The sequence below is a fragment of the Chionomys nivalis genome, chromosome 4 (assembly GCF_950005125.1).
Source record: "Chionomys nivalis chromosome 4, mChiNiv1.1, whole genome shotgun sequence".
Taxonomy (NCBI): Eukaryota; Metazoa; Chordata; class Mammalia; order Rodentia; family Cricetidae; genus Chionomys; species Chionomys nivalis.
The window spans coordinates 37,756,982-37,767,737 of NC_080089.1; the positions used below are offsets into that span (position 1 = coordinate 37,756,982).

The 10,756-nt window shown below is 34.9% G+C and overlaps 2 pseudogenes; both read right to left on the reverse strand.

The window, feature by feature from the left end:
* Nucleotides 1-5,173: 5,173 nt before the first annotated feature.
* Nucleotides 5,174-6,115, reverse strand: LOC130872746 (olfactory receptor 1537-like; annotated as a pseudogene).
* Nucleotides 6,116-9,452: 3,337 nt separating this feature from the next.
* LOC130873187 (olfactory receptor 150-like) lies at nucleotides 9,453-10,400 on the reverse strand (annotated as a pseudogene).
* Nucleotides 10,401-10,756: the final 356 nt, after the last annotated feature.

Consider the following 10,756-nt stretch of genomic DNA (forward strand, 5'->3'; position numbering starts at 1 on the left):
TCCCAAGGTCCAGTTGAAGAGTAGAAGAAGGGAGAAGATAAGCAAGGAAGTCTGGACCGCTAGGGGTTGGTCCACCCACCTAGACAGTGTGCCTGTTCTAATGGGAGCTCACCAAATCCAGCTGGACAGGGACTGAATGAGCATGCTATCAAACCGGACTCTCCGAATGTGGCTAACAATGGGGGCTGACTGAGAAGCCATTGATAAAGGCACTGGGACTTGTTTTTACTGCATGTACTGGCCTTTTGGGACCCTAGTCTAGTTGGATGCAAAGCTTCCTAGGCCTGGATGTAGGGGGGAGGGTCTTGGATTTCCCAAAGAGCAGGGTTCCCTGTCCTCTCTTAAGGAGGGAGGGGGAGGGAGGAGGGTGAATGGGGAAGCAGGAGGGGAATGAGAGGAACGGAGGAAGTGTAAATTTTTGAATGGTAGAAAGAAAGAAAGAAAGAAAGAAAGAAAGAAAGAAAGAAAGAAAGAAAGAAAGAAAGAAAGAAAGAAAGAAAGAAAGAAAGAAAGAAGGAAGGAAAGAAAGAAGAAAGAAAGAGAAAAAAGAAAGAAAGAAACATGACTCATCTAAAGAAAAGAAACAACCTTCCTCAAGACCCAGCAATACCACTTTTGTATATATTTAAATGATATTTAATCATACCAGAAAGATGTCCACTATGTTCAGAGCAGCATTATTTGTAATATCTAGAACCTGGAAGCAATCTAAATGCCCCTTGACCTAAGAATGGATAAAGAAAATGGGTTACATTTACACGATGGAGTATTAGAAAACAGAAAAAAAAATAATGACACCTTGAAATTTGCAGACAGTTGGATGAATCTGGAAAATATCACCTTGAGTGAGGTAACCCAAACTCAGAAGGACAAATATAATATTTATTCACTCATAACTGACCTTTAGACATAAGGAAAGAAAACCAGCCTCCAATTCACAATTCTAGAAATCCTACACAATAAAGAAGACCCTAAGAGAGAGAAGAGGGAGATGGATTTAATCAATATAGCAAGTAGAAAAAGACAAGATCTTCTGAGTAAATTGGGAGAATGGGCATCATGGGAGCGAAAGGATGAAGGGACAGGAGCAGAAAAAAGTGTGTAGATCAATAAAAGCAATAAAAAACAGAAAAACAGCAAAACAAAAGCCAAGTAGCTGATAACTCCTGAAAAGAAAAATTTGTGTTAACTGTCAAGTCCTGGAAAAGGAAACCACATAATTGTTTGTCCAGTATCTTTGTTATGGGAAAGTTCAGGGATTTTTTCAAGTCCTGGCTAAAGCAGTCTGTTAGGTTGAACCATCTCAGCTAGCCACCTTGAAATTATTCTGAGGAGTTTATAGTTCAAAGCCGATCTTTAGGTGGTGTTTTTCAGCTTAGCAGTGTTAGGTGTTATCATAGTCCTGATGAAATGGTCATTGTGGAGCCCCATCCCCTTTCAAAGACTGCAGAGATCACTGTTAGGTATGGTCATGGTCTACTGCAGAAAAATGATAGGGATTCAATCTTAAAATTATATACAGGAACATAGATGAAACATTTTTTCTAGATTTTGTACTCTATATGACCATTAATATCATGACAAAAAGTTTAATACATATATGTATATTTTAAAAGTATATGCCTTTAATAAAACTGCTTAAGAGTCAATATAAAACCAAAGGATTATGAGATTAGGAGCACTATAATATAGTCGTTAAATTAATTTTTGTTTTCCTTCTATGTCATATCAAGTGGTTCTTCTGTCATTAGAAAGATTTTGGATTTCACTTTTATAAACATACTTGGTTTAAGAGAAGGAGAGAGCCATGCTACAACTTCAAAGACAGCTTTAATTTTCAATGTACTGGGAATACAAAACTACTATTTGCTTTATATATGTTTGTAGAGAATAGCAGAAACAAATAGTTGGAATATTTATGAAATTTTATTCTGTTGGAAATGTGATATACCAAATATCCAATTCACTCTTATACTTGAGACATTTTTTTTCTGTCTGATGATTTGTCCTTTTACTTCAGACGTCTCATTTCTCCAGTGGTCTTTAGATTCCTTAGCTAGATACAATGATTCTCCTGAAAAGACAGGAAAAAAAAAACCCTTGCCCAAACCTAGTTTTGGGGATTCTCTTTAGGCAAATTATATCTGTTCAAGTAAAAAGCATTTTTTTAGTTTTATAGGTTAATTTAGATTAAATAGCCATTGTTCATGACTAAGGATTATAGTGAACTATTATTTCTTCTAATTATGAGACGTCTCTTGCTAAAATTGAATCTTTATCAATTTTGATGGTGTCCATAACTTTTATTCTTCTGTGGAAACAAAAGCAAAACATCTTAGCAAACTTTACACATGTGCTGGTTTCAATTATTAGGTCAGTACATCTTTAAAGTATATCAACTGATTTAATTATGTAGGTTTTTTTCCCCTATCCAATCCCACTCCACAGCTATTGTTCCTTTCTATTTAGCATTACAAAATTCAGTGTTAATGAAGCAGTAGGCAATCTATTCCTTTCTGTTTATTTAACATATCCTTTAGAGTTTAATATGTTTTTTCTGTGACTGTCTGCCTTGTAGGATTGTGTGGTATAAGTGTAATATGCTTTATATTACAATAAACAAAACACTTTCATTTTCTTAGAGACATATGATGGAGCATTGTCTTTCTTTATTTGTATAGGTGTACCCATGATGGCTATGGTTTTAAGCAAGTGTGTGATTACTGAATCAGCCTTCTCCAAACTCAAAGTAGCTTCCTATTGAACCTGAATTGGTACCAATGGTATGGCAGAAATATTATATTTTTCTAAATTCCACAAAATGGAACACATTTATAAGCCATATTTCATTCCTTTGAGTATTCTTTGGGTTACTTCCTGTAGGTGGTAGTGTTTGGTTTCATAAAGAAGAAGCAGGACATTTCATTAAAATTTCTTGACTTATTGTCAAGTGATGAAAAACTGCTTTTTAAAAACTTTGCTAATGACTTGATTTTCTAAAAATGAAATTGAGGCCTCCAGCCTCAATTTGAAATCAATAACTGAATGGTTTCTATATTACTTTGTGCCAGAGGACCTGACAGATGCATATGAGATCAGATGTGTGTTATGTATATGGAATTATTCCTGTTCCTGATTGTATATTGTAACTGAATAAATAATAAAATCAATTCTGTATTATCTGCTATAAATTCAGTGATTTAAATAGTAAATTAGTAACTATGCCGAGATCTTTTAAGTCTCTTATTACCTTGAGAAAAGCATAAAATTCTGACTTTGAACAGAATCATAAGGACTTTGAATCACTTTACCCATTTTTTTTCTGAATTGTAATATGCCTTTCCTGGTTTATTTGCATCAGTATAGAATGTATGGGCTCCAGTTATTGGTATGTCCAGTAAAAAATGAGAATTAATCGAGTTTGTTCTCTTTATAAGTTGAATTCTCTTACTTTGGAGAAAGTTTTTGTTAATCTTTTTCAAAAAAAAATTACTGCAAACTCTTTGCCAGGATTCATTTTCTTCCCATAACTTGTTAATTTCATCATCATTAAAGGTATTACAATTTCTACTGAGTCTATTTCTTATAATTAACAAAGTTTTAATTTTTCTTTTAGAATAAACTCAGAGACCTTTTCCACATTAATTTTTAGTGTTTCACTTGTCTTATGTGTTAAAAAGATCCATTATAAGATAACATTTTCCATCTGCATTAAAATTCCTCTAAGGCAATATTGGAGGAAAATGTGACCAGAATACAGTGAAGATTCAGATCTACATGATCCATCTACGCCTTCTGTAATTTCTCTTCAATAAAATCCAATTTTCTCTCAGGTTCAACTGATAATTTCCTAGTACTATTAATTCCTTGTCACTTACTCAAGTTTTCTTTAAATTAATCAGGTCATCAGGACCTATCCCAAAAGTATGACATAGATGGAAAATGTCTCCTAATGTTTAATAGTCATTAAGACTGACAATATTTCATGGCAGCTACGTCATTTGGTAGCAACTCAAGAAGGATGCTCAGGGAGAGCTCACAATCCATTGTGAAGAATGACAGAACCAGCTGTGTAAAATACATGCAGGGAATTGTTTGGTAAAAGCTCATGCGGAGTGAGGCTAACTAAATGCCGAACCATTTATCTAGGTTGGATGAATCCATGGCATTTGGAGCCCAGGTGCTTTTGGAATTGGGTGGCAATTAGAACCTGTTTTGGAGAGATTACAACAGGAAAATCCCAACCTTTTCAGAGGCTTGGGGAAGAAAATAAAAGAAATCCTAGCTTGTGGGGCTTTGGTCACTACATGCAGTTCCAGCAGGATCCCATGTGAAATCCCAGCCTATGTTTTGGCTAAAAAGCCACAGGCAGATGGAATTTTTATGAATACATACCCTAAGCAATGGGTGCCAAATGTAGCACAAATAATAAAAACTATGAGACACCTGAAGATTAGTAAAGCAAAGCATCCAAGCCACTAGAGAACTCTTACCTCTTTGACATTTTCAGACTGAAAGAGGTCCTCATCCCACCCTATATTCTTCTCTACTGCTGGGATTAAAGCTTGGCACCATTAACATCTCCCTCTATGGCTAGCTAGTGTGACTGTTGGAATTAAAGGTGTGTGCTACCACTGCCTATGCAGTGTATGGTATGAATGGGTATGTATGGTATAGTATGGCTGTTTTGTGTTCTCATCTTCAGACAAGGTTTAGTTATTAAAATACAAATGAAATATCCCTGTGGAAATGGAGCAGGAATAGATGGAGGAACAGAAGGGAAGTGAGGAGGATGATAGGGAGGAAAGGAAGGATATATTTTTCTTGGAATGTAAAATAATAATAAAAATAATAATAATGAGAAGTACCATTGTTGTAATTAAGAATGAAATGTATTATTTTTAAAGTAATATTAATCAACAATGAAGAATAAATGTATGTAACATGATGGAATATCCATTATTATGGGCATATAGGTCCTTGGAATGTTTAATAATTTTTCCATTGTTGATACTGTGAAATTCTGATAATATGTGTGTTGAAATTTGATTTTGAAAATTCTAGTAGTAAAAATTATCAAACTTTTGTAGCAAACGAGTAATAATAACAGGTACAAAAAAGTAAACAATATCATTTCAAACTATTTATTTCTTTATAATTTTGCTCTAATACATTACATCTGAAACATGATTTTTTTTCTTTGAAGTATTTTCTTCAAGGCAACACTGACCTCTTTATTCCTCAGGCTGTAGATCAATGGGTTCAGCATGGGAATGACAGTAGTGTAAAAACGAATGCCACTTTCCCTTGGTCCCTGGAGCTCATTGATAATGGCTGTAATTAAATGAATGCAGCAGGATCATAGAAGACAGCAACTGCAGAGATATAGGAGCTGCAGGTACTGAAGGCTTTGGACCTGCCTTCTGTGGAGCAAATTCAGAGGACCCTGGCAATATAATGAAGATATAATAATAATTATTATCAGTATTGGGAGAAAGACATTCAATGTACCAAAAAATAGAATCAACAATTTATCAATATAGGTATTAGAACATGCAAGCTTCAAGACAGGAAAAAGATCCCAGAAATAGTGGTTGATCACATCTAATTTGCAGAACCAAATCCTAGTCATGAAGCCTATATAAACTGATGCACAGAACAGAATAAATATATATACTCCTGAAATCAAGGAACTATAAATCTGATAGGACATTGTTACACTAAAATGCAATGGGTAGTAGATAGCAACATAGTGGTCTTATGCCATTGCAGCTATTGTGTAACACTTCACAATGCCAAAATTGATGAAGAAATAGAGATGAGTCATGCATCCAGGGTAGGAGATGAGGTTTTTCTCTGTCACAAAGATCACCAGCATTTTAGGGTTTACAGTGGCCTGACAGAAATCAATGAAGAAGAAAATGCTGAGGAAATAGTACATGGGGTTGTGCAGGTGGCAACTGAACCCAATCAGTGTGATCATACCCAGATTCCCTGCTACAGTGACCACATAGATTCCAAAAAAGAGGAGGAAAAGGGGCATCTGGAAGTCTGGCTTTTCTGGGAGCCCAGCCAAATAGAACTCCACCACTGGTACCTGGTTTCCTACGGCCATGTTCTTCATTCAGATCCTGAAGGAGTAAAGGAATTCTTTGGAAGGATGCTTTAAAAAATAGCACACTGGCTCAGAATTGAGAAATAGATGGCTATTCATTTAGGGGTAGACTCACAAATTAGACTCCTTGGCTTGAATGGAGATCAGAAACCGAAATCCGCAACCAGAACAGAGAAGCTGGAAAGAGGCCAGACTCAAGCTCTACATCAGCATATATAGTATAAGAGGCCATGCCCCAATGGGCAGGAAACCACTGGCTGTAAGACTTTCTACAGTAGAATTCTTTGAGTTGTTATTGGTGACACATACTTTAATCAAAGTACCTGGGAGTAAGAAGCAGACCGATCTCAGTCACATCTACAGAGTTAGTTTTAGGACAGTCACAGAAACACAAAGAAATGCTTTTTTGAAAACAAAAACAAAAACCTAAAACCTTGTTTAAATAAATGGGTTAGAAAAAAGTAGTCATAATGTGGGAAAGAGACTTGTAGAGAGAAGGGAGTAAAATAGGGTAACACTGGAGATAAGGTGGGTGAGAGTGATAATTATCAGAGTGCATGCGTGCATGTGTGTGTGTACCTATGAATTTGTAAAAAACCGTGAAAAAGACAAAACTTATTTTGCACGTTACCTACATTTGTAAAACATCCCTCTTAAAAGGCTAATGAATTACCAAAGAAGCATGTAGAAAAATGTAAGATCCATAGTAGTGGCTGACTGAAAGAACAGTGCGTCTATGCACATGAGAGTAGTTGACTATAGGACATAGTAATTGTGAAGGCTGGACAAGATTTGTGTAAGCAAAATCCAAACCAACTCTAAGCAATAAGAGGATATTTCAGCACAAAGTTTACCCCAGCTAAGAAGCTTTTGGTAATCTTTAATAGCTGAAAAGTGTCGTATCATTTATTTTTTTTTCTAAAAGAGAATTGCCATACAATACAAGTTGATCATGCTGTAGATGGAGACAGCATATACAAGAATGTTTGAACTGAAAACATTGTCCATGATGGTAATACAATAACAACAGAAGGATGTGAAACTGCATGGAAAAGGAAGATATGAACCTTGGAAGGGTTTAGAAAGTGTGGTGAATATTAGCAAAGAATGTTGCGTGCAATCTTCAAAATTAATAAAAATATTTTAAAGCTTAAAGGAATAAAAATGAGGTGAAAATAAACCCACAGTGATAAAATAATATGCAAAGGCTTTATACAAAAACATAAATATTTGCATAAGAGATCCTGTTGACAATTTTTTAAAAATAAAATAAATACATTAATTGAAAAATAAAGCTTATAAAATAAGATACCTACAAAGTCAGTATGTAAAGAGTTAATATGTATATGAGCATGTGCTCATCATGATTAAACGCCAATGAATGAAAATAAGACAATTTCATACAATTATAAAGGTTTGGGTGATATTGAAATGAGGATGAGAAGTAGATAGACTCATCACACAGGAATTCTTATTGGTGTAAATTGTAAAACCTGAAACTTCGCAAAAACTAACTACTGCATATTGTAAATGTGGACAGACATCTTCTATGCACTCTAGTTTTGTGCTTTTCAGTTTTTTTCAGAATTAAATGAAAGATTTGTCAGTATAAAGAAGTGTATAAACACATTTTGGTGTCTGTAGTCATTCATTATTAAAGTTTAAGTAAGGAACAGTCCAAATATTTTATTGGACTGTTTAGTTCAGAATAGAATAATACTCAAAATTTATATAGGACAAGTGATACATGCAAACAGTAGCATAGATATCAAAGTACCTTATTGTTGTAATGGACATAATGATATATCTTTTAAACATTGATAATATTTTTTAAATGTAGCAGTTTGGATATGTCTCTACACTCTGAAAATTATAGCAGTTAAATTTATTTATTGATTAAATTATTAACATTAGGTTTCTTATTTTTCCTTAGTTGAAACATCAACACATTTGACAAATATACAATTGATAGAATGTGTTGCATGATTTAGTAATGATTGTGTGTGTGTGTGATTTATTTTAAGCAGTTATTTATGGGTTTTGCTGCTGACGGTGTGGCTCAATGAAATTAATGATCAGTTGAAGAAATGCAGGCTAAAAGTGTGCCAACAGCTAATGGCTCATCATCCCTATTTCTGTAATATGCTTTGGTAAGTTATGAAGGATACTTTTGTTCATTAAAATGTGTCTATATGTTTATCACCTTCCAGTTTTGTAAAAGCAGAATGTACCTGGTTCAATATTTGTCCAGGTTGACAACATGGTAAGCATTGCTTTTGCTTCGGAAGATGTCTTGATGTAAAGGTTGGGGAAAACATAGTTGACATATTTGTTTATGCTGAAGATTAAAGTTGGAAAGTGGGAAAATACATTTGTTAGTGTAGAACTACATGCGTGTTTATAAAGCAAAAAATAAAGACAGCTTGAGCCATTTTGTGGTGGCCACTTGTGAGAAACTCATTTGATGATCAGATACTACTTCCTTTCATTATACTGATAACTCTTAAGGCTGTGTAGGGGTTGAGGCATATAGAAAACTGAGGGGTCAACAACAGTGTAAAAAATGTTACCCTGATAACCATAAAGTATATTGTCATCTGTTCCAGTTTATCATTGCCACTCTAGTTTAGGATAAGGTAAATACCTTGTGCGGGGGAATATGACAGAAAGTGTCCTTTGCGTATATACACATACTTTCCAAATATCCAAATTTCAGAATTACACTTTGAATTTTACAGTTACTTAATTTTTAAAATTACTTTCTTTATATTTTTTTCTTAAGGCAGGTTTCTCTGTAGCTTTGGAGTCTGTCCTGGAACTAGCTCTTGTAGACCAGGCTGGCCTTGAACTCATAGAATTCTGCCTGCCTCGGCCCCTCAATTCTGGGATTAAAGGTGAGTGACATCATTGACTGGCTTCAATTACTTATCTTATACAACTCAGAAAATTACTTTTTAAATCATTTGTCAATTTATCAAGACAGCCAAAACAGTAAGACAACAAAAGGATACTGAATACATTCATTTATTCTGAACTAAATGTATGTGAGGTTGGCTGAAACAGAGTTCCGTTCATATATATAAATATGAAAAAAACACATAAAGAGCTTTGAGAGTTGTTCAGGTGATGATATAATTGCTATCTGCGAAGGTTCTCTGGTTATGCCAAAGAGTAGCAATTTTCCATGGCTATGAAAGTGAGAAAACACTTCTACCTTTGGTACATTTCTTCCAAATAATCATTCATTAGCAATAACCTCACGTATACTGTTATCAACAGCTGCTTACAGAATTCCCTTCTCCAAATTCTAAACACAACATTATATTTCTAAAGAAAATTAGTCTTTGTTCAGAGGAAACACCTTTTTTAGTAACTTTTTAAAGGAAACTTTGACATCTTTATTTCTCAGGCTGTAGCTCATGGGATTCAACATAGAAACAACAATGGTATAAAACACAGATGATAATTTCCCTTGGCCCAGGGAGCTGACTGATGATGGCTGAAGGTACATGAAAGCTGTCGAACCAAAGAAGATGGCAACAGCCATGATGTGAGAGCTGCAGGTACTGAAGGCCTTGGATCTTCCCCCAGTGGATTGAATGCGGAGAATGTTGACAATGATGAAGATGTAAGAGCTAAGGATGGTCACAACTGGTTCTATAATGTGAAATGCACTGAAGGGCAGTGCAAGTACTTCATTGATAAAAATACTGGAGCAAGAAAGCTCCAGTAATGGGAAAAGATCGCAGAAGAAATGGTTTATTATAGTAGTCTTACAGAAAATCACTCTCAGCAGAAAGACAGTGTGAGCTGTGGCACTTACTAAGCCCATACTATATACTCCAGCTATCATCCACAAACAGACTTGCTAGGACATGGTTACATTGTAAAGCAAAGGATTAGCAATAGCCACATAGCGGTCATATGCCATTACAGCCAACATGTGGCATTCTGCAACAACAAAAGCACAGAAGAAGTAAAATTGAGTTATGCATTCTGGGTATGGGATGACATTCTTTTCTGTCACAAAGTTCAAGAGCATTTTGGGAGTAATGACAGTGGACTGACAGCAGTCAATAAAAGACAGACTGCTGAGTAAATAATACATGGGTGTGTGAAGCTGAGAATTAAACATAATCAAGATGATCATGCCTAGATTTCCCACAACTGTAACCAAATAGACTCCTAGAAAGATGAGGAATAGAGGCTACTGGAGCTTTGGGTTCTCAGTTAATCCAGAAAGAATGAATTCATCCACAGCTGTATTATTTACTTCTTCCATTCTCTTTTGGAAACTCTATGTGAGAAGAAAGCTTTACATAGAAGCATACTTTGAGCAACCATTATTTTGTCACTCAATAAATTTTGAAACAGAGTACACACGTTTTCATGTATCTCAAATCATCTTCCATCTTCTTTTCTATCTAAACCAATTTTTCAATCCTGTAGAAGTGAGACATGCATAGAAATAATCATATAGATCTTTGCATACTTGTGAGTATTGCTACAAGAATTATTTTTACTGGTACTCATTTCCTACCACATGTAAACAATTCTAGTACACTTAATTGAAGGTTTTAAAAATTTCTCAGGTCTTATTTATAGCATCTCTCTTTTGATGAAAAAATTTATTTATAGTAA